Source organism: Bubalus kerabau, chromosome 15 (assembly GCF_029407905.1).
Source record: "Bubalus kerabau isolate K-KA32 ecotype Philippines breed swamp buffalo chromosome 15, PCC_UOA_SB_1v2, whole genome shotgun sequence".
Taxonomy (NCBI): domain Eukaryota; kingdom Metazoa; phylum Chordata; class Mammalia; order Artiodactyla; family Bovidae; genus Bubalus; species Bubalus kerabau.
In genome coordinates this window covers 32,581,546-32,607,545 of record NC_073638.1, presented here as the reverse complement: position 1 = coordinate 32,607,545, position 26,000 = coordinate 32,581,546, and the positions used below count along the sequence as shown (strand labels likewise).

At 39.5% G+C, this 26,000-nt stretch overlaps 1 long non-coding RNA gene across 13 annotated transcripts in view; it reads left to right on the top strand.

The window, feature by feature from the left end:
- The window catches only part of LOC129628852 (uncharacterized), a 143,454-nt gene that overhangs the window by 40,000 nt on the left and 77,454 nt on the right, over positions 1–26,000 (top strand). For 3 of the 13 annotated variants that reach the window (XR_008702936.1, XR_008702928.1, XR_008702937.1), the window contains exon 3: positions 19,053–19,349. The exons of the other annotated variants lie outside the window; for them this stretch is intronic. This is a non-coding gene — a long non-coding RNA (uncharacterized LOC129628852). The remainder of the gene's footprint in view (positions 1–19,052; positions 19,350–26,000) is intronic. 13 annotated transcript variants of the gene reach the window in all.

Genomic DNA, 26,000 nt, shown 5'->3' with positions numbered 1-26,000 from the left:
ATGTTGGTCATTTGGGTATATGTCATTTAATTGTGTCACATATGTGTGAATATATGAGTTTGTTGCTAATTTCTAATTTCTTTCTGTAATGGTCAGAGAATGATTGCACTCCTTTTTAATATTTTTTTGAGACTCGTTTTATTGTTTAACATCTGGTTATCCTAGAGAATGTTTCAGGTGCTTAGAGAAGAATATTTTGTTCTGCTATTTATAAAATTTTTTAATTGAAGGATAATTGCTTTAAAATATAATGTTGGTTTCTGCCATACATCAACATCAATCAGCCATAAGTATATATATATGTCCTCTCCCTTTTGAACCTCCTCCTTCCTACCTCCCACCCTATCCCACCCTTTTAGGTTGTCACAGAGCTCTGGTTTGAGTTCCCTGAGTCATACAGAAAATTTCCACTGGCTATTTGATATATGGTAGTGTATATGTTGGAGAAGGTGATGGCACCCCACTCCAGTACTCCTGCCTGGAAAATCCCATGGATGCAGGAGCCTGGTAGGCTGCAGTCCATGGGGTCGCTAAGAGTCAGATACGACTGAGTGACTTCCTTTTCACTTTTCACTTTCATGCATTGGAGAAGGAAATGGCAACCCACTCCAGTGTTCTTGCCTGGAGAATCCCAGGGACGGGGCAGCCTGGTGGGCTGCCGTCTATGGGGTCGCACAGAGTCGGACGCAACTGAGCGACTTAGCAGTAGCAGTAGCAGCAGTGTATATGTTTCCATGCTACTCTCTCCATTCTCCTTTCCCAAGTCCAAAAGTCCACTCTCTATGTCTGCATGTTCTGCTATTTTTAAGTGGAGTGTTCTGTCCATATCTGTTAGGTCTAGTTGGTTTAAGTGCTGTTCTAGTCATCTCTTTCTTTGCTAATTCTCTGTCTAGTTGTTCTAATCATCCTTTAAAATGAGGCATTGAAGTTGCCAATTATTATCATTTAATTGTTTTTTTCTCCCTAAATTATGCTAGTTTTTGCCCTACTGTTAGGTGTTTATATGTTTATGATTGTTATATTTTCTTGGTGGATAGGCATTTTTATCATTAAAAAATATCCTTCTTTGTCTTTAGTAACAGTTTTTGTCTTAAACTTTTTTTCTGATATTAGTGTAGTCACTCAAACTCTTTTGGTTACTATGTGCATGGAATATGTATTTTCCAATCTTTTATTTTCATCCAGTTTGTATCTCTGAATCTACACTGTGTCTTTTGTGGATAGCATATAGTTTGATCATTTTTTTTTTTTTTTTGACGTTGTGCTCAGGAGATTAAACAATGCAGTTTGACTGTATCTTTCAATATATACTATATACATACATACATACATGGCAAGATAGATAAGGGGGAATACAACTGAATAAGAACTGATTGTTAACAGGGACCTGGAACAAGAGAATTTCTTTGAGTGGATGCTAGATAGAGTTCTGATCTTTCCTCCAGTTCATGGCAAAAGGCAGCTGGAGGATTATACAGTTTTCAATGTGTAACTGAAGGACTGGCAAGATCAAAAATGGAAAGTAGAACATGCTTGGGAAAGAACAATTGCCTCTGGACCATAAGCTCAGCAAATTCCAGGCTTAGTTTGATCATTTTAAAATACATTCTGCCAAGCTATGCTTTTTAATTAAAGAGTTTAATCTAGTTATATTTAATCAAATTATTGACTAGGCAGGATTTACGTCTGTATTGTATTGTTTTCCCTGTGTCTAATACATGCTATTCTTCCTTCTTCCTCCATAATGCCATCTTTTATGTTAAAAAATATTTCCTAGAATGCATTCCTTTGTCTCTTTTGCTATTTTGAGTTATTTTCTTAGAAGTTGCCCTAGGGATTAACATTCTCATTTCAACAGTCTAGTTCAAATCTACAGTTTAATTTCAATAGTATATGTTATGGATTGAATGAATATCTCCCCCAAATTAATATTTTGAAGGCCTAACCTGCAATACAACTGTACATGGAAAAAGGCCTCTAAGGAGGTAATCAAGGTTAAATAAGGGCATAAGAGTGGTTTCTTAATTTGATAGGATTGGTATCCTTAGAGGAAGAGACAGCAGAGGGCTCTCTCCTTGTGTGCACAGAGTAAAGGACATGAGATGACACAGTGAGAGGCCAGCTGTCTACACGGCAGGAAGAGAAGCTTCACCAGAGACCAATTCTGACACCACCTTGATCTTGGAATTCCAGCCTTTAAACTATAAGAAAATAAATTTCTGTTGTTTAAGGCACCTAACCTAGTCTGTGATAATCTGTTATGGAAGCCTAAACAGACTAATACAGTTTACAAAAACTCGGCTCCTGTATAGCTCCATTCCTAGCTCCTCCTTATGCTGTTATTTTACTCTTACACAATCTTTATACTGTGTGCCTATAAACACAGATTTATAATTATTGCCCTATGCAGTTGTCTTTTCAGTTAGATAGGAGTTACAAACCAATACATTTATATTGTCTTTTGTTTATTCGTGTGAATCTGAATTACATCTAAGATTCTTTCATTTCACCCTGAGAGATTTCATTTAATATTTCTTGATGAAAGATCTAGCAAAAAATTCTAGATTATCTTGGAATCTCTTAATTTCTCCCTCTTTTCTGAGGAATGATTTTTCTGGCTGTAGGTTCATGGTTGACAGGTTTTTTGTTTGTTTTTCTTTCATCATCTTGAATATACTATTCCACTGCCTTCTGGCCACCATGATTTCTGATGAGAAATCAACTGTGAATCTTATTAAGTCTTCCTTGTAAGCAATGAGTCACTTCTTTCTTGCTGCTTTCAAGAGTTCTTCCTTTCTTCCTTCCTTTTTACTATCAACAATATAATGCAGAGAAGGCAATGGCAACCCACTCCAGTACTCTTGCCTGGAAAATCCCATGGATGGAGGGACCTGGTGGGCTGTAGTCCGTGGGGTCGCTAGGAGTCGGACACGACTGAGCGACTTCACTTTCACTTTTCACTTTCATGCATTGGAGAAGGAAATGGCAGCCCACTCCAGTGTTCTTGCCTGGAGAATCCCAGGGACAGGGGAGCCTGGTGGGCTGCCGTCTATGGGGTTGCACAGAGTCGGACACGACTGAAGCGACTTAGCAGCATATGATAATGATATGTCTAGATGTGGTTCTTTTTGAATTTATCCTAGTAAAAGTTTGTTGAATTTCCTAGATGTGTAGATTAATGATTTTCATCCAGTTTGGGAAGTTTTTAATCATATTTCTTTAATTGTCTTCTGTTCCTTTCTTCTTTCTTCCTTCTTTTGCAGTTCCCATTATTCATGTTAGTCTTAATGATGTCCCAAAGGCCTCTAAGACTGTGTGGTTTTTCTTGATTCTTCCTCTTCCCCATTTCCTCAGATTGGAAAACTTCAGTTGATTTATCTTCAAGTTCACTAATTCTTCTGCTGGCGCAAATCTGTTTAGTGTTTCCATTGAATTTTACTTTCAACTGTTGTATTTTCAACTCCAAAATTGTTATTTGGTTCTTTCTAAATAATTTCTATCTCTTTATTAACATTCTCTATTTGGTAAAACATAATCTCATTTTTTCCTTCCATCCTTTAGACATTTTTCTTTTTTTTTTTTAGTTCTTTGAACATTTTAAAAATGGCTGTTTTAAGATCTATGTCTGCTAAATTCAATTTCTGGACCTCCTCAGCAGTTTCTATTGTCTGTTTTTTCCCCTGGATATGAACCATACTTACTTGTTTCTTTCCATGTTTCATAAATTTTTATTGAAAACTGGACATTTTTGAATAATAGAATATGGCAACTCTCGAAATCAGATTTTCCTCTTTGTTCAGGGCTTTTTGTTTTTGCTTGTTGTAGTTGCTTGTTTATATACTGTTCTGAACTAATTTTATAAATTCTTGATTTTAATGAAGTCCACTTAATCAATTTTTTACTTTATGGATGATGCATTTGGTGTCATATATAACAAATCTTTGCCTAATCCAGTGTTCTATTTTCTTTAGACTTTTTATAGTTTTGGGCTCTTACAGCTTTTCAAAAATGATTTTAGATTTTTATCTCGGTCTATGATCCATTTGATTTAATTTTTGTAAATACAATGTACGAATTGAAGGTTTGTTTCTTTGCTTGCTTGCATAGGAATATCTGATTCTTCCAGAACCTTTGTTGGAAAGACTGTTATTTTTCTACTGACTTGCCTTGCACCTTTATCTAAATTCAGTTGACCAATGTAGGCATTTCAGAACTCCATCTTTTATTCCATTTATCTATTTTTAGGCTATCTTTGTAGCAAAACCTTGTTTTGACTCTTGTCAATTCAATTGTGAACTCAGGTCATGTAAGTCTTCCCGCTTTATGCCTTCTTAAAGTTATGCTATTTTAAAGTTTTCATGGCTATTCCAAGTTACTTTATATTACCAAACAAATTTCAGAATCCATTAAAAATACCTATGAATTATGTATTTTATTAGTATTTCATTGTATATATACACAGTTCAATTTTGGGAGAATTAATTTCTTAACAATATTGATTGTCCTAATCTATGAAGACAGTCTATTTCAGTTATTTTCTAAATTTTGATGTGTGTTTATAGCCTAGAGTGTGATCTGTTTTGGTGACTGTTTGATGTATTCTTTAAAAAGAATGAGTATTCTGTTGTTTGGGTAAAATATTCTCTATATATATCATCTAGGTCAAGTCAGTAGTTCAGGTTTCATATTTCCTCACTGATTTTCCTTCTGCATACTTATGAGAGAGGAGTATTGATTTCTCCAAATATAGCTGTGGATTTGTCTATTTCTCCTCTTAGTACTATCATTTTTTGTTGTGTTTTCTGCAGTATTCTTTTAAAATAGTATTACATTAATACCATGTAATGTCTCTTTATTGCTAATAATAGTACTTGTTCTGAAGTCTACTTTGTCTCTTGTATTAATAAAGGCATTCTAGCTATTAAAAAACTGTTTAAATTAGTAATTTCATGAACTATGACTTCCATCCTTTTGCTTTTAACCTAAGTTTTTATATTTTAAAAAAGGTTTCTTGTAAATAACATATAGTTGAGTCTCATGTTTTTAGCCAATAAGGCAATCAATGTCTCTTAATTGAAGTGATTAGAACATTGATATTTATTTGCCGCTATGACTCAGTTTAAGTGTAAAACCTTGCAAATTTCTATCTGTTGCCCATAGTTTTTTGTTTCCTTTTCTTTTTTTTTGCCTGCCTTTTCATTAGTTGAGTTTGATTCTGTTTTATCTCCATTATTAGCTTATTAGTCATGGCTCATTTTTAGAAAAAGAAAATTAGTGATTGCTTTAGAGAAGTGGTTCTCAACGGGGGAAATTCTGCCTTCTACAGGACATTTGGCAGTCTTTGAACACATTTTTAATCATCACAACTGTGAGGGTTCTTATGGCATTTAGTGGGCAGAGGTCCAGAGTGCATCTTAACATCCTACAATACACAGGGCGGCCCTTCACAGCAAAGAATCATCTGGCACCCCAAGTAAGCAGTATCTAGGTTGAGAAATGTTGTTCTAGGATATACAGTACACATATTTAAAGTACAACAGTCTATCTTCAAATAATAATTGACCACTTCAGGTATAATTTAAGACTCCTGCAGTGATTTACTTCAACTTTCTTCTTTCCATCCTTGATGTTATTGTGCATGACTCCATTTTCAATGTCTGACTTGACAACTTTCAAGCCTACCACTTCTCTTTCTCTTTATGCCCCACCCTGGGTGTGTTGATGAGATAATTTTGAAATTTTTGGCATCAGTGGGAATTTCAAACTATGCAAGCCTTGGTCCCTTTATAGAAATTCCCACCTCAATCCCATCCCCTAAACATCATAGAATCTCTGCAGGTCTCTTTTCCTTCACTTTCCTGAACCAATTCAGATTGCTTCGGGAGTCCTGCATGACCTCCTTGATGGACTTTTAATACATTCACAATAGACTTTTTCAAGCCCTCTCAGTGTGTAACAGGTGCCACTGTCATTGGACTCAACATCCAAACCAACTTTTGCATGTGTACTGCTCTATCTCTTGACAATGAGTCATGTTTTCCTTGTTATTTGTCTCATAGTTATTTATTGAATGCCAGATGTTGCATGTAGAAGAACAGTAAATATAGAGGTAAATAGCATTCATGTCCAGAAATCATCATGTTGCTCCTGTCAGGTCATTTGTGTGTGTCTATAGAGGTGTTTTATTTCAATGCCATCAGTAATTGGACTGAGTTTGTATTTTACTGTTGCTAGCAGAATCTGCAACAGATGATAGGCTTCACATTCCCCTGGTTACGGGCTTCTTTTGTCTTGTGGGACCTGCAGGTGAGTTCTTCTCCTAGGTTTCAACCATCCTTGTGTCTACGCTTTAGAGGAGATCTCTGTCCATGTTATTTCACTATCTTCAGGGTAAACTTTTTGTCTTACTGCTAGCTCATGTTGGGGTAAGGTGTTGGTTGTCAGTTCTAGTTCTGACTGTTCTGTCAGTCTTGTTTATCTATGAATACATGATTTGACTCTCCTTAAATGGTGAAGCAGCCATGAAATTAAAAGACGCTTACTCATTGGAAGGAAAGTTATGACCAGCCTAGATAGCATATTCAAAAGCAGAGACATTACTTTGCCAACAAAGGTCCGTCTAGTCAAGGCTATGGTTTTTCCAGTGGTCATGTATGGATGTGAGAGTTGCACTGTGAAGAAAGCTGAATGCTGAAGAATTGATGCTTTTGAACTGTGGTGTTGGAGAAGACTCTTGAGAGTCCCTTGGACTGGGAGGAGATCCAACCAGTCCATTCTAAAGGAGATCAGTCCTAGGTATTCATTGGAAGGACTGATGCTAAAGCTGAAACTCCAGTACTTTGGCCACCTGATGCGAAGAGTTGACTCATTGGAAAAGACTCTGATGCTGGGAGGGATTGGGGGCAGGAGGAGAAGGGGACAACAGAGGATGAGATGGCTGGATGGCATCACCAACTCGATAGATGTGAGTTTGAGTGAACTCTGGGGGTTGGTGATGGACAGGGAGGCCTGGCGTGCTGCGATTCATGGGGTCGCAAAGAGTTGGACACGACTGAGAGACTGAACTGAAACTTACTAAGATGAGAAAGTAAGTCAAGGAATTTTTTAATATTGAAAAAATTTCACATTCCTTTAGTAAACCCCACTCAGTCATTGACACTATTTTAAAATATTTCCACCAGCTTCTTACAAATATTTTAGTTAGAATATTTGAAAAAATATTTATAAAGGATATTGATTTGTAACTTTTCAATGCAGTATTTGCTTGAAAAATATTTTGAAATTTAGTGTTCAGCTTTTTAAGTTAACTTGCAAAATTTCCTACTTTTCCCATTCTTTGGAATAGTTTAACATTGAAATTACATGCTTTTTAAAGTTTTGACAGCATTCTTCTATAAAACACACTATGCCTGGTACTTTTTTTTATGGGTACATCTTCTAGGGGACATTGATTCACTTAGATTTTTTATTTCTTCTAGGGTCAGGATTGGCAAATCATAGTTTGCTAAAACTAACACATAAAATTGAACAAAGTCCTTTCTTAAGAGTACTTTAATTCTTAATGCTTATATAATTTTTTGTTTGTTTTTAAATTTGCACTTTCTCCCTGTTTTCACTGATAAGTTAAATTGTATTTTAATTTTTTAGTGAAAGTGCTAACTTTTTAAGATATTAATTTGTTTTTCTGTTTTCTAACCCCTTAATATCTGATTTTATCTTTAAAATTCCATCCTTCTGCTTAACGTAAGCTTCACATAAGCTTACTTTGTGGTGTTTAATGTGCTTTAACACATTTCATTTTTATGTTTTATGAACTATATCTCCTATAGCATTCATCCTTCAACATGCTTCTTATAACTTTGATTTTGTGTGATGAAAATTTTCCCTTTACTATATTCTTAAGTTCTGCTACCTCATATTTCATCTCCTCCTGTCATCTCTTCTCTGGATTCTTGTATTTTGCCTTGGATCTCCTTTTTAAAGACAATAGTTCTTTTAAGTTGTTTCATCACTTTCAATTTGTGGTCACATGTTTCATCTGCTCTGTTGCAGCATTGGCTGATGAGTATTCTTGGTCTGTTGGTAAAGTTTTTGTTTTTAAGATAGATGATACATCTTAAATTTATTTTTGTGTGTAGTATAAGGTAGAGTTCCTGTATTATGTTTATTTTGGGCATATAGTTATCCAGTTTTAACAGAAAAATTTGTTGAAAGGATTTTTCATTCCCCCTTTGAATTGCCTTAGCACTACTGTCAAAAATAATTGACTGTATATATATATATGAGTCTCTTTTAGGACCGTATTCTGTTCCATTGGTTTCTGTGCTCATTATTTGTTTCATTTAGTTGCTCAGTTGTGTCCGACTCTTTGTGACCCCATGGACTATACAGTCACTGGAATTCTACAGGCTGGAATACTGAAGTGGGTCGCCATTCCCTTCTCCAGGGGATCTTCCCAATCCAGGTCTCCCACACTGCGCCTTCTTTACCAGCTGAGTGACAAGGGGAGCAGTAAGAAGTTCAGTAGTAAATCTTAAATCAAATAGTGTAATCCTCTAGACTTTTCCTTCTTCTTGAGATTGGCTTGTCTGTTCTTGGTTCTTTGCATTTCTATCTTAATTTTAGAATCAACTTGTTTATTTCAATCACAGATACTGCTGGGATTTTTATTGAGATTGTGTTTGATTAATAGCTCAATTTGAGAAGACCAGCAAATTTGAGTTTTCCAATTCACAAACATGGCATATCTTTCCATTATACATAATTGTGTTTTTTTATAATAGGTTTATGTTTTTGTGGGTAAACTTTGGTATTTTGCACATAGATTTTTATTATGGCATCATTCTATCAGCAGTCTTCCAGTTTCTTTGTTATTATTTATATTGAATGAGTTGGATTTTCCTAGACCTGCTCTTTGAAAGAAGTTCCTATAGAAGGAAAGATAATATGGGAGCCTTATAACTGATACAGAAACAGATTGGTTTCTACAAATAAGACTGATTGTTTATTTCTTTATATGTAAGTAGACTTTTCTGTTTAGTTTGTTTGTATTTTACTTATATATTGACTTCTGTCACCAAGGCACCCCACCCTAGTTTCTCACCCCATTTGGCTAAAAAAATGGATTAGGTCTCTCCCCTTTAAGAAGATATTTTCACTACCTTTTTTTCATAAGGTTTTTCATTCCTGGGTTACTCTTTCTATGCTTTTTTTCCCACCCCCCCCCCCAACCCCACCCCATGGCTTCATTGCAACATTAGCACCTGTTGGCAGCAGTCCCTGCACAATGTTTCTGATCTATACATTATACTTTAATAGAGTTGCCTTTACATGGATTTTCAGAGTTTTTCTTTTTTGTTTCATAAGACTTCTAGGGCAAAGCAGGGGGAAGAGTTACTGAGTTATGTAGCCATGTTAATGTGAGAGGCCCAAATTTTAGTTTTTGAAAATGACATTTAAAACAATATATCAAACTTCCTAAACAAACTTATAAAGGAAATTCACTTTGTAATAAAATTAGAAACTATCTCATAATGCGCTCAATGTAGAAGGCAGGAATTCTGTTTCTAACCAAGAGATACTCTTTTCCCAACTACATTTTTGTGGCTATAAAGGCCTATATTATTATAAAGGATCAAAACTGAATTAATCTGAGCAATCCACTAAAGCAAAACTCCTTCAGTATTTTAATTTTTCTAAGATTCTTTTAGCCTCTAGTCTCTTAGATTCATAGGATTTTAGAATTTTAGAGCTTGTAGAGATATTAGAGTTAATTTTGTGGGAAATTGAAATAAAGGACCTTGATGTAGAAACCACTGCTGAGTGGCAGAACCATAGCATTTGTGTAACCCAACTCTCTGCCATTGATTCTTATGTTGGTATCTGCAGGCCTTTTTATTACTTGTTTCTGGTGAATTTATCCCTTCAAAGTTACTTCTAATAAATTATTAAAGATAATTTTCTTTAATGTAGATGTGAGAAAACAGGTTTGAGTTGGATAAATCTGTATACTTCTGTTAATAACAGAACTAGGTCTAGAAGATTCACTAAAGAAGAAATTTTCAATGATTCAAAGATGCATTAGAATAATCCATAGAAACCCCTATTTCCTCCTAGTGTATACATTTATTTCTTTTGTGGGAAGGTTGTTTCAAATAGCTGCGATTGCTTTAATTTTGAAACCCTAAGAATCAAGAATGTGAGTGTGCAGTACATTAGGCATTAACCAACAAGCTAGCTCATTGGTAACTGTTCCATGAATGCTTTCTAATGGTTTTTTACCATCAACAGATCATGTTGAGAGTAGTGCTTGCTTTGGTGCTCCACCTTCCTTTTCTTCTTTCCTGACTTTCCTTCCCACCTTCTTCGGGTATCCAGCTTCACATGAGACCAGGAGCAGCTGATGCTCCCTAAAGCAGTGGCATGCCAAGACTGTGGGAGGCAAGACAAGGTAAGAGACATCACGTAAGGATGCGGCAGGAGTAGGCAAGACGGAGGGGGTCATCGGAACTGGAAGTTAAGAGAAACCTAGGGATACAGTAACAAGAGATTCCCAGATCACATACATTCTGTCTGTGATCCAAGCCTGGGAAGATAAGAACTCAAGCAGAGAGCAAGCACAGCAAACCCAAAGCCCAAGATGCTTGAAAACATGCTTGAAACTGTGGTCAATACCAGTCTCAAGGAGAAACTAGCTTAGGGCCTGTGGGTACAAAGCCACCATTTCGCACAACTCAGGGGAGCATCATTCTTTGTTTTGGCTGTGCTGGGTCTCTGCTGTGGCACATGGGTTCTTTGTTGCTGCATGTGGGCTTTCTCTATTTGCAGCGAGCAGGGGACACTCTCTTTTTGCAGTGCATGGGCTTCTCACTGCAGCAGTTTCTCTTGTTGCAGAGTACAGCCTCTAGGACGCGTGGGCTCAGTAGTTGATTGTGATGCATGGCCTTAGTTGACCTGTAGCATTTAGGATCTTAGTTTCCAGACCAGTGATAGAACCTGTATCCCCTGCATTGACAGGTGGATTCTTAAGCACCGGACCACCAGGGAAATCCCATCATTCTTATTCCCTACTGTGAAGAGAAGGTCAGCAACATTAGGGAACTGGCTAATATCTTTAAAGGATTCAGGATGAAAGATGGGATCTTTCTCCCTGACCTCTTTCCCTCTGACATGTACTATCAAATATACTCTGGGGAGAAATCCTGAAATTCGCTAAGTTTCTGTCTCCCGAGGACAGTGTGGACTGAAGTCAAAGTAATAAGCTAAAGAGCTTAACCTTCACCTAACGGAAGCATTGTGGGCAGGGGGTGACCTGGACCATTTCCGGGCTCCCTGACACTGCTGAGTGAGTGTCCTGCTGCCTGGGAGCCTCTGTACCAAGTCTGGTAATTGTAGAGTCTTTGGGAGGGCACCCCCTTCCCAGTGCCTCAGTTCAATACACACGCCTTTAATTTGGTGTTTTTTAATTCAGCTCCAAGGCTGTCGTCAGCCATTTCTCCCTCGTTCCTTTAACACTGACCACCTTGTTCCCTTTTATACCCTGAACAGAGCCAGGCAGTGTGCATTGAAATCCAACATCCTTTGTGTTGTTTGAGAAATCTGAGGCTGACATCTCCGGGGCTTTTTTGTTTCTCTTGCTTCTCTCTGCCATGACCTGCCAACTCCTTTTGGCTCTCCTGGGCTTTCGTCCTATCGATTGCTACCCTTCTCTTTGTTTGTGGGATGGTAAGGATGAACCCTGCCGCACAATGACACTGGCTTTGGACATGGTCAGGTCAGCCTCCAACCCAGGCATGTAGGTCCAAGGTATTTCACCAGACCAGGGTTGTTGTTGCATCGCCAGCCTATAAAGGAGCCAATTGATTTTTTTTTTTTTTCCCAGACTGCTATTCTGAATTCACAAGGTCTTTTCTGGGATTTCATTCTGCTGCTTTAAATGCTCTTTTTTCTGCTGCTTTCCCATCTTAGACCTTGTGGCCCTCAGGTACCTGGTTTGCTAATTACCCCCATCGCTGGCACCTGACAGCAGGTGGCTGCAGTTCTGTTAATTATGTCCCCAGGCTTAGGAATTCTCTTGTAATGACATCCAATCATCTACCTCTGACTCGTGGGTGGAAAGCAGGTTGCAGGCATGCTTCTTTTCCCCTGAGCTCTTAAAATCTCTTCTTCCGGCATAGCACCTTAAGATTCATATGCCATGCCTTGAAGGTATGTGATAGAGTAGCCGACTCTGTGCCTTTTATAGCGTCCGGTTTGGCACAGGTATCGAAGGATCAAGCGCAGGGAGATTCGAGGACCGGCCAGCACCAAATCGATTTACCGGCCACACACTCCCGCTGAGAACATGTTACCAGAGGCTGCTGGGCGGACCTGTTGTAGATTAAGGCCCTTCTCTTGTCTCCTTCCATCCCATGACCCCAGTGTAAACTGTCCTTTAGCCCAGAAATTACAGTTTTCCATAAAGAGTGAAATAAAGGTTAAAGAAAGCCGTGATCAATTCCTTCCTATGGAAATGAAAAAGACTGTGGTGTACGATATAAGAGGCCTGGGTTTCCAGAGAACTAGATTTGAATCAGTTATAATATTCATTCTATGAGGGACTGGTCTTCTGTTTTTCATCCACAAAATGGGGGAAATATTTAATATCTAGTCCTTCTTTGCAAGTGAAGTTTGAAGTGAGGCCAAGAGAATTCGTGTGCAATATTTCCAGAGGGTTTGGTTTGCCATAGAGACAGATGTTGTTTTGTATATATGTAAACACAAAGATATGTAAATATATAGACAGTTTCTCATTGATTATTTCAAGATACTGGAAGACATGAATTGTGGGTAAGGAGAACTGTTGAGCAGGGAGTTTTAGTCAATTTGTAGGTACTTTAAAGCAATTGTGATAGATGTGGGGAAAAAAATCGATGGAGAACCATCAAGAGGGACTTCACTGTAAATTCAATATCCTAACAGCCTGACTAGTCATCAGAAATACTACCTATCAGTAACTGGGCAAATTAAAAGGGGCAAATAAAACCTTTGCATATAAGTCATAAAAATAAAAGAAAACATGCACTTTGCTTCACAAATGATGAGGAAAGCTTGCGGGGAGGGGGCAGGCAACAGACAAAATCAGTTCTGGTTCTAGTCTACAATTATTGGTTTGGCCAAAAAGTTCTTGCAGGTTTTCTATAAGATGCTTTGGAAAAACCCAAACTTTTGGCCAACTGATACAATCACAATTTCCATTTGCATAAAAGATTTTATTGCAATTCACTTGCATAAATAAGAAAGCCAGGTCAGGTTCCCTTTTTATATAAGAGGAAGCTGGCTCAGAGGGTTCACTCAGAATCACAGGATGTACACACAGGAAGTTCAGACTTAATCCCAGGTCATTCTTTCTGACGTAGGGTGCTTTCCCCTTGCCCACCCTTGCTGTGGGAATTAGGTGTTTTCTTTGAGCCTCAGTTCTGTCCTTATACAGTGTTCTCTGTCTTCAGAAAATCTTTTTCTCATTGGCCTTTCTTTAAGGACTTGGTAAAGTAGGCTCACTTAATGCCTATTCTTTAGAAATAAGACCTTCCTCTTGAGTCATCAAATGTTCAGGGCAGGAAGACTGCCCTGAACATCCTGATGTACCATTTGGCCCCTGGTGGGTCTCCAATCCTCTCTTCAGCTGCTGCTACCTGAGACACCTTCCTGGAATTTCTGGTCATTGCTCAGTCAAAGGTAAGCCCACAGAAAGAGGGTGATAACAAGTAACTTCCCAGGTGGCGCTAGTAGTAAAGAACCCACCTGCCAAGGCAGGAGACTCAAGAGATGTGGGTTTGATCCCTGGGTTGGGAAGATCTCCTGGAGGAGGAAATGGCAACTCCCTCCTGCATTCTTGCCTGGAAAATTCTATGGACAGAGGAGTCTGATGGGCTACAGTCTCTAGGGTCACAAAAGAGTCAAACACTACTGTGCACACGCGTACACACACACAACAAATAACTTGAGAAGATGCATTAAATAGAGACATCCTACAATTCCTGGCAACTCTGTACTCCTTGCTTCTAACTACAGACCAGCCCTGCTTTCAAATAATTTCTATTTTCTTGCTCAGCTCACAGACTTTTTGCCATCATTCACATCTACACTGATAAAATAACTCTCAAGAGGGATTTTTAATTTGTGCTCCTTGTGGCCAGGTCTCCTCTTTCATGCTTCCATCTCTACTTATTTGACTCTTTGCTCTATTTCTTTCTCTCAGGTTGTTGGAAATCCTCTCAATCAATGAATTATCCACCTTCTACTTGCCAATATATTTGGGAGCTTTGTGCTCTCCAACAGATCAGAGACAGACATGAAGGATGCTGTTAAATGTGCAGGCCAGTAAATACACCTATATGACGACCTTTGGGTCCATTCACTGTGCTACGGTTAGATATAGGGAACAGTTGTCCCCATGTTAGGTTCCTTCCATCCCATACCCATCATAATTTTTCCTGACCCCCTTGGAGACTGAGGAAAGGTGGCAGTGGTAAGGATTTATTGCTCTTCCTTGATATGTGTGAATAAATTGCACCATTCCAACAAGATCTGGACTCATACAACAGACTCTCCCTGCCGGCTTGGCTGTGTTCTCTGTTCTGCAGACAACAAAAGATGACAGGTTGTAAGTTTCAGCATCAGAAGAGAGCAACTGGCTTCCGTTGGCAACCTCACTTGTTAACTGGCAGCTCCGAGAAACAAGATTCCCTGGGTCATCTAAGGACAGGCAGCAGCTGATGAGTTTCAGAAGCGGCAGCAAAGAAAGGGTTGATGGCAGTTCTATAGCCCTGCAGCACCTTAGTCTCCCTCACCCTCTGCCCTTTCTCCTCTCTAGAGCTCTCATCCCTTCTCTCAGCAGCACCCTGGTTAGAAGGATCGGATTGTAAGAAATAGAATAAAAAGCACTCCCATTTCCTGAATAGGTTGGCTGCATGGAAAGGAACCCAGCCCAGCCTTTGTGACTACATAAGTTACCTGCCCAGTAAATGCCTTTCTATCTTCTGCAACAAACCTAGCCGGCTTGGGAGCATCTGTTCCTGGTAAGGAATAAAGTATACCTCTCTGATTTTTTTTGGTGGAAGACTCCCAAATACTTAATTTTAATTCAGTAGGTATACCTGTGGCTAATTCATGTTGATATATGGAAAAACCATCACAATATTGTAAAGTAATTATCCTCTAATTAAATAAATTAATAGAAAATTTAAAAAAAGAAAAATATTAGAAGCCTAGCTAGGTCACAAATTATCTTTAATAAATGTTTTGTTCCCAAAGCACTTCGACAATAAATAAACTCTACCTCAAAAAAAAAAAAAAAAAAAAACAGAAAAGAAAAGAAAGCCAGGAAAAAAAAAAAAAAAGACTGGATGGACCCATGTTAATGGTAGCCAGACTTTTAGATTTCGCTTAAAACCAAAATGATATTTTTTTTAAAAAATGCATTCCGTAAAGAGGGTCAGCTTTTTATTTGCCAGGTAAAGGCCCTCCTTTATGACTGCTGTCACATCAATACATAAAGGTAATTTTAAAACCAATAGCTCTGGAAAGAAGATAGTCTTAAAAAAACAAACCAAGAAGAACTTCCAAAGAAATAAAAGTCAGCAGCCTTATACCAACTTCAACAGACAAACAAAAACTAACACCGTTCATTTGGGAATGATTCTAGATCTGCAGAAACGTTGCAGAGGCGATACAGAGCTCCCATAAACCCTCACTCAGGTTCCAGATCAGATGTGATACTCAGCCACACTTAAACTATTGTAGCAGCATTTCTCCTCACAGCGTAAGTCCTCCACTCCCATGTGGTGCCTCAGCCCCGACTTGGGTGCCAGGCTAAGCCTGACCAGCATAGCAGGGATTTGCACAGACCCAGCCATGTATTCTGGCAGCTCCAAGAAATGAGTTGACCTCGTGGGCAGCCAAGCCAGCCCTTGGGTCCCAGATCTGAGCCAATGACACACTGAATGTCTGCCTCATTCACAGGAGCAGTGTCCCTTTAAGCTTCCATCAGAATCCCTGAGTCAGGAACCGTCTACTTTCCTCCCAGCTTAGGGAATAACTCAGTCACTTGCTCTTAACTTTTGCCTGTCTCATCTCTAGCTCCCAGGGGCTGTGCCCTGCTCCTGCCTTTATTTATCCTGATACTGTCTATGGACCTGGATCACTACTAAAGATCAGGTCTCCTGGTATCACACTTTTTACATTTTGTGTCCTGGCTGTTAGACTAAGCTTTCTTTTGACCCCTACTTTCTTGAATGAACTAGTATAGGCCCATGTCCACATGCTTCTGGGACTTCTTGAAATCTGCTGAAACTGACCAGGCCACGCTTGATTACATCATGAGTTATGATAATATTTAACTTTATTCAGCCATTTTTATGCAAACATTTACAACCTGTCACTTTTTAGGCTCCATTATGAAGGTTTATAGAGATGAATAATAAAGCCATTCTTTCAGAGAACTCACAATCTAGCAGAAGGTATAGGCGAGAAAAGTGAGGATTTCCATATGACAGTCATTAGTATGAGAAAGCCAGTGCAGGGTAAGTGACTAGGTAAGACTCAATCCCGTATGAAGGAACACACAAAATAGCAGGTTTGAAGAGAACAAAAAACAGTTTGGGGGCTCCCCTGGTGGCTCAGTGGTAAAGAATTCGCCTGCTAATGCAGGAGAGATGGGTTCAATCCCTGATCGGAGAAGATCCCACATGCTGTGGAGCAGCTAAGCCCATGCACCACCACAACTATAGAGCCTGTGTTCTAGAGCCTGGAAACTGCAGCTACCGAGCCTGAGTGCCGCAACTCCTGCAGCCGGTGCTCCCTAGAGCCTGTGCTCCACAAGAGAAACCACTGCAGTGAAAAGCCCGTGCACTGCAGCTAGAGAGCAGCCCCCACTTGCCACGACTGGAGAAAAGCCTGCACAGCAATGAAGACACAGCATAGCCAAAAATAAACAAATAGATACTATTTTAAGAAGTGTCATTTGGGATATATTATATTTGAAATAAAAACAGGACACCCAGATGAAGGTGTCCATTATGCATCGGAAAGAGAAGCCTGGGCAGAGCTGAGACATGTAGGCTGAACTTTTGCTGGTTTGTCATAATACAAAGGCAAACTGAATTCTAAGGCCACTCAGATATCATGGATAGAAGGAAAACAGGGCTTAAAAAAGGGGACCTGGAAGAAATCAGCACTTAAGGGGTACAAAGGACAATATCAAGCAATTTCAAAAAGTACCCTTCCAATGCAAAGCATGGGGGAAGAGGTGTTTATTCACATCCTCTCTTCCTGCACCTTAGCTCTCTCCATGTTGTAAAATCTGCCCAGGCAGGCAGCCATTGGGTATCACTCTCTGCTGTTGCTGAAACAAAGAGCAGGAAAGCCCAGCTTCATGGCCTCTGCTATGAAGGCATCAGAATACTCATTCTCCTCCAGGTTGTTCTGGATATTGGCGAAGTTCAAGGAGAAGCCAGGCATGTCCACAGTCCCATTAGATTTCACTATCCTTGTCCATAATATGGAGATAAGATATGGGTCATTCAAAGGTTGCTAGATAGCTCAGTTGGTAAAGAATCTGCCTGCAATGCAGGAGACCCTGGTTTGATTCCTGGGTTGGGAAGATCCCCTGGAGAAGGGATAGACTACCCACTCCAGTATTTTGGGACTTCCCTTGTGGCTCAGCTGGTAAAGAATCTGCCTGCAATATGGGAGACCTGGGTTCAATCCCTGGGTTGGGAAGATCCTCTAGAGAAGAGAAAGGCTACCACTCCAGTATTCTGGCCTGGAGAATTCCATGGACTGTATAGTCCATGGGGTCACAAAGAGTCGGACACGACTGAGCAACTTTTACTTTCATTCAGTGGCATTCTGAGAAAGGCATTCTGTGCTCCTGAGACAGAGGTTCCCTGAGTATCAACAAAGAGTGATTGGAACTGGTAAATGTTCAGGTTCCCAAACAGCTTCCTAATAAGGACCCCCAAAGAGCCTAATGCATAAAGGATAAACTCTGTACTTGGAAACTAGAGACACTGGTATATGAAATCTCTATCCAGCAAGAAAAAAAAAAATGAAAACATGCAATTTAGTGATGATGCCCAGAAGTATAACAAACACATTGAAGTATCCAGCTTATTCCTTGTGTTGAATGAACTGATCAATGATTGATAATGAACATTGTTTTCAAGCTCCAGAATATGCACCAGATACCCAACAGCAGTACTGTTATTGTACTGTGGATGCTGTTGGCTCCCTGTTTTCAAAGCAAGTCTGAAACACATACATGAACCTTAGTTGTTTCTCTGGGAAATTTGAGAACACAATGTGGGTTCCGCTTGGATCTCCTATCTGCATGTAGACCTTTCTTTAAAATCTCTTAAGTCTTCAGCAGCAGATTAGTTGTTCTCACTGGGCTCTCAGGCCACTTCTTTCCATCCAACCTAAAGGAGGTTCTCATAGAGGCATTTTTAAGTGGCACAGATGAATTAATGTCGAACATGACTTCACAACTGAACAACAACAACCAGGGTATCTAAAGACGAATAGTGAAGACTACCCTTATCCTGCTAATTAGAGAAGACCAGAGCCTTGATAAGGCACCCTGTGTCTATGTGACCAGATATATGGAAAAGGTTCACCTAGAGACAAAATACAGGAACCAATTCCTGCTGGCAGTGGGACTCACTGATGCTGTGGTTGTGGGGAGAAGGCTGGAAACTGGAGGAAAGTCTGAGAACTGTATGTAAGAATATCCTTTCTGGAGTGCAAACTTGTTCATACCAGTCTTATGAGCTGCCACAATTATTTGCCCTAAAATGTTTCTGCAATTTTATACCCTGAGAATAAGGAAAGAAAATTCATTATTTAATTTGATCTTCTTAGCATTCCTATAAGGAACAGATATCGACATGCCTAATTTTTGGAAGGGGAAGCAGAAACTAGATTTATTTATCCAACAAATATCTACTGAATGCCATTAAGTACCAACATCTGCTATGTGATGAGTATAAGATCTGATCTTTGCTCTTACACAGATTGCAAATTGAGAGAGGAAGTAAGCTGCTGCTGCTGTTGTGTCCGACTCTGTGCGACCCCATAGACGGAAGCCCACCAGGCTCCCCCGTCCCTGAGATTCTCCAGGCAAGAACGAGGAGTGGGTTGCCATTTCCCTCTCCAATGCACAAAAGTGAAAATTGAAAGTGAAGTCGTTCAGTCGTGTCTGACTCTTGGCGACCCCATGGACTGCAGCCCACCAGGCTCCTCCGTCCATGGGATTTTCCAGGCAAGAGTACTGGAGTGGGGTGCCATTGCCTTCTCCAAGAAGTAAGCAGGTAAATACAATTTCAAATTTTTAACCATGCGAAAGGATAATGGATACCGTAGATTCTATTGTTTGCTTTTTCCAATTTTTTTGCTGCCCATCTTTCATGTGTCATTTCCTAAGGGGCACCTCTCTGATGCTTTCCCTGTGGGAAGAATATTCTTACCTCACTGAGATCAAGTTTGGATGTATGATGTGCTTTGACCAATGAACCATGAGTGGAAGTGATCTATTCCATATCTAGGCAAAAGTCTAAAGAGTCACATTGTGGTTTTGCCATTGCCTTGCTTCTCTCTGGGTTGAGAATAGAGTGTTCCAGATAGAGGCTGCCACATCACCAACTCAATGGACATGAGTTTGAGTAAACTCCAGGAGTTGGTGATGGACAGGGAGGCTTGGCGTGCTGCAGTCCATGGGATCACAAAGAGTCGGACATGACTGAGCGACTGAAATGAAGGCAGCACATGGAGGAGAACCTTAGCCTTCCCACCGCCAGTGTGAATAAGACAAAAATGAGAAATGAACTCTTTGTTTCTGGAAGCCACTAAGAACTGTGCTTGTTAGGCAGTATAAGACTTTGGGGGATGGGCTCTGAAAGCTTGCTTAGGAGCCAACATTTTATTGATGAATCTGAGGTCACTGTGTAACCAACATGGTAACTACATTTTCCCAAGTCTGTATAGGCCATTTCTCCACCATTGACATTATTTGCAAAAGGGCTGGATTCTGAGTAAAATTCACAGAGCACATAATGGAAAGATGCATAACTGAATTTCTGTGTATATTTAGGAAAATTTCAAACAATTTCTCAAACAGTTATGTTTGGATTAAGTCTAAAGTGTGTTTTGCCTCAAGCTCCTTGTTCCTTAATTTTAAATCTGTATGAATCTTTAGGAAAACGGAATCCATATGTTTCTCATTCATTTACCCTTACCTCATCAAAATACAGTTTGAAAGAGTCACTTGATGTTTTAAACTCTTGAAATCATATTTTCCTTCCCAATTTGGGATGCTGCCTTTCCTGTGGTCAGCACCTCAAAGGAAGAAAATAAGTTCGTCCTTTTGGGGTGTGGTGAGGTCCCCAGCTCAGACTACTTCTCCCTGTCGGCCACAATGAAAAGTCCTCCAAATGTGACCTCTGTTTTCATCACTGCATTGCAATCTGCCAAACTAAACCACAGTGTCCAGCCATTGGAACGAGACACATTTCTTTCAAGAAAATGAAAGATTCAAAACCAAGAGTCCAACATGTCGCCAGGCATCTCCTCTTTTCACTGACCCAATCCTTCTCTTTGTAACCAGGTCAGCTTCAGTACCTTATATCCTATTTCTAGCTAATGAGAAAAGTAATTTCGAAATCTTCCTTCTTCACTATTTGGGAAACCATGAAACATTTTTACCATGTCCTAACTAGCCCTTTGTCCTTCATTCTAGCTTATTATTTTAATCTCTCTCCCTTAATGTCAAGCTACTTGTAATTTCCCAAACAAGACCTATTTCTGCAGCTTTCTGAATGCTGTTCTCACTAACTGGATGTCTTTACCCACCCCCAGTCAGATGCCTTCTTACTCTTCTTCCAGGTTCTGCTGGGACGTGTCTTGCCCTGCGATCTCCATGCAATTTCGTGCTTCATTTCTGGTGCTCTCACATGGCCATGTGCATACTTCCATTAACGTTTATCTCATGGTGTTATAATTATTTATATGCAGAGTAATCTCCTCCAATAGATTGTGTTCTATTTGAGGGGAGGGGACAGGTCTTATTTATTTTTGTTCCCATGGCATTGCCAGAACAAGAGGCCTTAATCATAGTTCACCTGTTGACTATGGGGTTAAATACTTACATGGCCACATGATGTTTAATAGTCATGGTTATATTTTTACTGCTCTGAGAGATTATAAAGATATATTCTGGTTTAGAGAAGTGGGATTCAGAATTTCACACATACTAAAAAAATCAGCATTTAGTAATTTTTCAAATTATTATATAAAAAAATTACTTCTGCTGAAATGAAAAAGTAGGAGGAGGAGAGCCGGCTAATTATCCAGAAAATTTGACAGTGTAGCCTGGATAGGGTGGGCAGTGAGCCCTATGCAGCTCTCTAGGTCTGCAATATTCCATGTTAATTGTGCTTTTATAATATTTCTGAGGTTTTGTTTTGTTTTACTACCCCCTACTTCTCCAGGCCTTGCTGTTAACCCAATTTAAGTTTCAGAAAGTGCTGAATTTTCAACAATTGAAGGCATATTTTCTGGGAGAAACTAAGGGGAAGGGCAGGTAGATTTTTTTTATTGGGGCTTGGTTACTTTACAATGTTGTTAGTTTCTGAATCTGCTATATATGTACGTATATCCCCGCCCTCTTGGACCTCCTCCCGCCTCCTCACCCTTCTAGGACAGAGTACTGTGCTGAGCTCCCTGTGGTATACAGTATGTTCCCACTAGCTATCTGTTTTGCACATGGCAGATTTTTTTCATGACCTTTCACATTAAATTATATCTATATCTATATAAATATGTTTGCCGTTCAGTCACCAAGTCGTGTCTGACTCTTTGTGACCCCATGGACTGCTTTCTCATCATTCACCATCTCCCGGAATTTGCTCAAATTCATGTCCGTTGAGTCAGTGATTCTATCCAACTATCTCATCATCATATGTGTGAGATATATATATACATGTGAGATATATTTATATCTAGCATCCTTATATCTATATCACATGTATATATATGTATACATCGTATGACTATAGATATATCTCACATGCATATGTAAACACATAAATATTTATATTATATATGTGGCTATACAGCCCATGGGGTCACAAAGATTTGGACATGATTGAGCAACTGAGCATCCACATAAAACAAATACACAAAGAGAGAGAAAGAGGAAAATATGCGCATGCTTGTGTGTCCCTGTTCATTTGACCTTGGGTGTGCATATATTTACAGGTCAATTTAAATCCAAACTGCCTAATTGCAGTGTTGCCTTTAAGGAGAATTCTAGATTTACATTGTGTAGGAGACAAAAAGAATTTCATGAATTAAGCACCCATTGTTATAGTAATAAGCACAGTAAAAGCTGCTTGGATTCTGGCCTTAGTATTTTGAGCAGCAGAAAGAAGAAATAGATTAATTTTTTATGAGAAGCTAAGCAAATAATTCAAGCAAAATATGGGTGTCTTTTCTTGAAACAATGAAAAGATTCAAAAACTTCCTTCCCTTCCTCCCCTTGCCTCAAACCTTTGAGAATCTCTTGCAGAATTTGTTTTGTTAAAACCATGGATTGAGGAGCAGTCAGGGGAAAGGTAGGGGGATAAACTTCATGGAGTATTTCACAGTCAGAAAATCTTGGCTCACATTAAAACTGTGAGCACCAGGAAGTATGAACCACTGATTCTTATCTCCTAAAGAGTTTTACTGTCATCAATGCCCAGAATAAGCTGATGAGTTGAGAGTGGGTGACCTTAATAGATATAACTGTGTATGAGTTCATTGTACCATGAAATTAAATTTTAAATCTGAATTGATGAACAAAAATGCCAGTTTGATGTTTTTGAACAATAGTTTGAATAGTTTTGTAACTCCTTCCTTTCCATGAGAATTGATCTGAATTTGGGACTGTGCAAGGACGCTTCCTGGTTCTGAAGATTATATCTGAGCTCTTCCACTAATTGGTAAATTATAATTGAGTAAACTGGCAAATCCAATGGCCTCTTCTTAACCCTCTACCTACCTGTTGTCTCTTGGAATTGACCATTATTAACCATTATCTTCTTCTTGAGTATCTCCTTTCTGGCTTCAGGACAAAGGCTCCTCCTACTGTTTGGTTGACTCCTTTGTCCTATTTGCTGTTTTCCTCCACGTTCCCCAAGTAGCCCTTATCTTATTCCACTGCCACTATCTCCTTTATCCCCTTGGCAGTCTCATTCTTTCTTCTGCGTTTAGTCATCACTGCTTTATATGACTCCCAAATTTATACTTTCTCTTTTTTTAGATACTTATTTATTTGGCTGCTCTAGGTCTTAGTTGCAACATGCAGGACCTTCGTTGGGGCATGTGAACCATTAGTTGCAGCATTTGGGACCTAGCTCCCCGACCAGGGATCAAACCCAGGCCCTGTGCATTGGGAGCACTGAGTTTTAGCCATTGGACCACCCGGGAAGTACCCCCCAAATCTATATTGCTATTTGACCTCTTATCTGAGTACGCATACCGTATTTTTATTTACCTTCTTGACAGTTCCACATGGATGCTTTCCTAGCATCTCACATCAGTAAAATTAAAACCCAAATCACCACCAGTTCCTCAAGGCTGCATCTTATCTTGACTTCCCCATAAAAGAGCAAGACGCATAGGAAATAGAATTCAGAAACTGCCAAGTTCTGAGCAGTGAAGAGACGGAATTGGGAGGCAGAAGGTATTACTAAAACTGTGCCAGTGCCCTTCTAGAGTATTTCAGGATTGTCTCTTCACTTGTGGTTTTACTCATTCTCCATTTACTCACCCATTTATTTATTAATTTATTCACCCATCTATCCATCCCTCCCTTCCTTTCATCATTCATTTAGAAAGCATTCATTACATTCCTTTTATTTGTCAGACGCACAAACACGAGTAAGACACAGTCCCTGACTTTGAGGAATTTCATAGGAAGATAAAAATGGCATTACATTTTCCAGATGCTGATAGAAATATTTGAAATTTGGGACACCAAGTATGAGATGGTCAGTCATTGAGGAGAGAGAAGTTCAGGAAGTCTGTAAAAATAGGGGGCATGAGGCACATGTTATTAATAAAAGACGAGTTGATGGTGTTCATCATGTACACAGGCCACAGCCGCTGCATAACAGATACCAGGATCTGAAATGGCCTTGTGTCTGGAAGAGGCAGAGGGTGGAAGATGCTGAAAGTTGGAATTTAAGAGGTAGGCAAGGCCAAATGGTGAAGATGCTGGTGCTCTCCATGCATAGGCAGGAGAGTTTTATCCTGAAGTCCTCGGGGAATCACTGAAGAGTTTGGGTTTGGGGTTTGGCAGCTGGGAAGGTACAGCTTCTGTACCTTAGGCTCCTGCTGCCACAATCCTGCCCACGTTTAGTATTTATTGTTCTGGCTTTAGTCTTTGACCAAGGAGAGAACAGCTTCCCCTTCTTGCTTCTGCTCCTCCCAACTCTTGGAATAGCTGTAATGGTTTCTAGTTTTCAAATTGAACTTTACTAAGAGCTAAAGGGAAATAAAAGGAAATTGTTGCAGAAATGTCATCTGTAAAACAATAGTCTAGTTTCCGAAGTACAGATGTATGAGCCAACCATGCTGCTAGAAAGAGCAAAGAGATTCATGTGGTTTCCAAATCTCTCTCTCTTTTGGATTTTTTTAATTGGAATACAATTGCATTACAATGTTGTGTTAGTCTCTGCTGTACAATAGAGTGAATCAGCTGTATATATCCCCTCCCTTTAAAACCTCCTCCCACCCCCATCCCTCATCCCAGCCCGTCTAGGTCATCACAGAGCCCTGAGCTGAGCTCCGTGTGCTATACAGCAATTCCCACTAGCTATCTATTTCACACATGGGAGTGTATGCATGTCAATGCTACCATCCCAATTCATTCCATTCTCTACTCCTCCACCACTATGTCCGCTTGTCCATTCTCTATATCTGTGCCTCTATTCCTGCCCTGCATATAGGTTCATCTGTACCTTTTTTCTGGATTCCACATATATACATTAATATACAATACTTGTTTTTCTGTTCCTGACTCACGTCACTCTGTGTGACAGACTCTAGGTCCATCCATGTCTACACAGATGACCCTATTTTGGTCCTCGTTATGGCTGAGTAATAGTCCATTGTGTATATGTACCACATCTTCTTTATCCAGTCTTCTGTTGACAGACATTTAGGTTGCTTCCACGTCCTGGCAAATCTCTCTCTCCTGTTCGTACTACTCTTCCCACCGGTGTTATTACTTCTGCCATTACTGCTGCTCCCATCACATCACACGTGCTAACATTTTAGCAGCTCACATACACTAAGTATACATCTTATGCCAGTCACTATGATGTTGCTTTATTGAAAACATCTCCTTTAATCCCCATCAAAAATAAAATGGGTTAAACATTTATCAATATTCCATTTTATACATAAGGAAACTAAAACTCAGATGGAAGTAAAGGGGCATCTCCAAGCCCACATCAAGTAAGTGACAGAACAAGTGGTCCCTATCAGCTAGTACCGGTAGGTTCAAAGGGTTTTACTGTCATCCTTGGCAAGCAGAGTCATTCATGCCAGGGTGCACCATAGCTCACACTGAATAATTGCTGGACACAGCCAGGCTCTTGTCCTTTCTGTTGGTAAGTGTCTTCTGTTTAACTCCTTTGCCCAATAGAGTACTTTACTGGGATGGTAGAGTAACTGCTCTCATCAAAGCAAGTCCTCAGAGCTAAGACTTGTCATTTTCTTGCACAAAGCATTTGATGGGGAAGAAAGGGTGGGAGAGGTGTTGCTCTGACAGGTGGTCACTTAAATATATGTATAAGTATATATGTATATGTATGTATACATACTTTTATGTATGTGGCTCAAAGAAAAAATTAATAGATGGGATTCAAATGTGTTTCACTTCTTGTCATTCCCTTGGATGAAGGGCTTATGGGGTA